This window comes from Pyxicephalus adspersus, chromosome 5, assembly GCF_032062135.1.
Source record: "Pyxicephalus adspersus chromosome 5, UCB_Pads_2.0, whole genome shotgun sequence".
NCBI classification, from domain to species: Eukaryota; Metazoa; Chordata; class Amphibia; order Anura; family Pyxicephalidae; genus Pyxicephalus; species Pyxicephalus adspersus.
Window position 1 is genome coordinate 113,344,135 of NC_092862.1, and position 3,091 is coordinate 113,347,225.

Consider the following 3,091-nt stretch of genomic DNA (forward strand, 5'->3'; position numbering starts at 1 on the left):
AAAAAAAAACATTATTTCAGTAGAGGTATGTGGGGCATTTAGAAGCATTTTTGCAGGCATTTGTGAGACATTTTAACACTTTCCAAAGGCTGCAGTATGTATTTTCCTGACAGCTAATTAGGAAAATGCTCAGGTGTGGACTGGTCCCTTGAAATGAATGGGAACTTCAAACATGGGCATTTAAATGGCTAGTTTAAAAGCTGGGGAAACAATGTGTAGGCTAAAACTGCTGTGTATTTAAAAGGTAAGTATAACAATCAGACTGGGGAATGGGGTAAAGAAGCCTGGTGTGCTGGTAAGTTCATTTTCTATGTTCTATTGTAGTGTACCGTATTTCAATTCCTGTTGCTCTAATGAAGAGGGGAGTGCACTTGGCCCCTGAAATGTCTGCTCTTTTGGTATTTTTCATAGCAGTAGTGGTTTAAACTCCTTTCTACATCTGTTTGATTGAGCTTAGCCTGGGACCCTAGGTTGAGGTACCCATGATGTGAGCCCCCACGTTGGAGCCTAAATTGCTATGAAGACTGTATAAGTTATTTTTGTGATTTGAGGCTCACATGTGATGTTCTGGCACCTCTTGCACATCTGTGTTTTGTTAGCATGCAAATACATGGACAAGGAGCAGGGTGAGGATAAAACACTGTAAGCAGATAGATGACCTCATCAGTTGGCTGTTGCCCAATAGGTTGGGGGTCAAGAGTTTAGTTGTTGTTCAGTGCATCTCAGTGAAGGTTCCCCCAAAGTTTGCTAGGGATTTCTTGAGCAATGAATAATTGGTACCTTTTTAGTCAGTATCCTTGGCATCAAATATCTTTTTGGCTGCCCATAGGGGTGGCATTTCTTGGACATTGTTCCTGCTGACCATCATGCTAATATACTAAAAGCTGTGGGTATAGTGATTCAGGGATTCCCCCATGTTAGAAAGGTTGAGAAATTCTGGTTTATACCATTGTATAAAGCTGGTGTTCTACTGCTAATTCTGCTGCAAATCATTAGGAGATTAAGTAACTTTTACATATTTCTTCTGTGTATTTAGACACTTGTCTGAAGTTTAGCCTAAAGTTTTGTATTTTGTATTATAATCAGTTTTAAAATCCCTCTGTGACAATTAATGTTATTAAATATTATTTTTCCCTCTGGCCTCTGCATATGTTAGTGTTTTTATTATTTGCTTGGTCCCTGGTGCATTGTAATTCTCTTTTTTGTGCTGGAGTTAAAGAAAACGTCTGCTGAGCCCTGAAGGAGTGATCCAAGAGTAGGAATAAGTGAGAATGCTTCTGGCAGTCTCGCGAAAATTTCCTTGAACTTCCAATGGTTCCGCAAAATTTCAGCGAATCGATTTCAATTTCCGGGGATCGCACCCTCTTCTCAATGATTGCAGCCACGGCAGATGCCCGGCACTAAAGGTTAAATGGGGAGAAGTCTCCCTATTCAAAACCTCTAGTGCTCTCTGATTGGCTGAGGAAGGCATTCTTCAGCCATATGGAGAGCACTAGAGGTCTCTCTGGTTGGCTGGAAGTCTCCCCATTCAAAACCTTTAGTGTTCTCTGATTGGCTGTGGAAAGCCTTCCTCAGCCAATCAGAGAGCACCAGATGTTTCGAGTAGGGGGACTTCTCAATGATTGCAGGAAAGCCTTCCTCAAAGGTTTTAAATGGAGGTACTTCTCCCCATTACCATCTAGTGCCTTAAAAGTAAATAAATTGGTAGAACTGTTGTGTACTGTTTTCAAATTACCAAGGAACTGTTTTCTGCTGGCCGAGCACAGGAGAACCTGCTGACATTGTAATATAAGTATCTCTTACTCTGTAACACACTTTCCAGCACAGTAATAATATGATACATTTGTTACATTTTTTTGCATCACAGTGGATAAAAGAAAAAATGTAACACATGTATCATAATATTACTGTGCTGGAAAATGTGTAACAGAGTTACAGGACTCCTGTGTTCTTGGATAACTCTATCTCTACTCTTGGAGAAACTCTATCCAAGAACACATACAACTAGTAAAGGGTTGCAAGAGCAATCAGGCAAACGGAGCTGACAGCTCCGCTCCCCTGATTGGTCTTGCAGGTCCCAAAAATTTGGTTTTGCCGGCCAAATTTACAAAAGCCGTTCTAGCCTACATGTTTGGTAAGCGAAATAGACCACTTTGCCACGAGACTGAATTTAATAAATTTGCTCGCTCATCCCTATCCAAAAGGAACCTTGATATCAATTCTTTCACTTAACTCAACAGAAGACACCCCGCAGTACCATGCTTGCTCTTTGACATGTGCAACGTTGCCAATGTGGAGAGCCCCATGCTTTCAGTCATGTGGATGGAGTTTGGCCTATCTTTACTTTAAGTGATGCAGAGAAAGTGGATTATTATTGGTAACAATGCTTATAACGTGCAATCCCCCTCAACACATATAACAGTGTAGCCCCAAAATGTAGCAGATACAGCAACTGCAAAAGGTGACAACGCTGAATAAATTTTACTGTAGAAGTATTTGTAATGTCACCCTATCCAAGTATTTCTTACTGGCAGAATCACTATAATAATAATAAAATATTTCCCTTATTAAATTATTTTTCAAATATAAAGTTTAGGTACCTAAACAGCTTGCCTATTATATGTTTTTTTTTATTTGCGTATTGTGTTACTTAAAGTATCGACTCCCTAAGAAGTAGATTGAGATAAACAATTACCTTGACCTAAGAAAGCCCTAAGAAAGAAAATTTGGCCAATTACCTAAAAACCCCATCTTCTCCAGGAACCAACTGACAAAATGACAAGGGTGCAGGGATCTGGAATGCTGTGCATTTGAGGCCCAATTTCATTCATGCCCAGGGTCAGATTTTGTCTAAAACCATCCCTGCACACTGTGATCCTCCCTAATTGTTGGTTAACCAATTTATCTCTACTCCTGCTAGGTTAGGTAGGTTAGGTTTTTAAATAGAAGACAAGAAAAGTATTTAAGATAAACAAATATTCATTATCAGAATCTAAAATATGTCAGTAGACACCAATGAATAGTGTTTGAGTATTGAATTGTTTTTTGTGTGACTACCTTTTTCATGATAAATGCCCTTTTTTGATATATT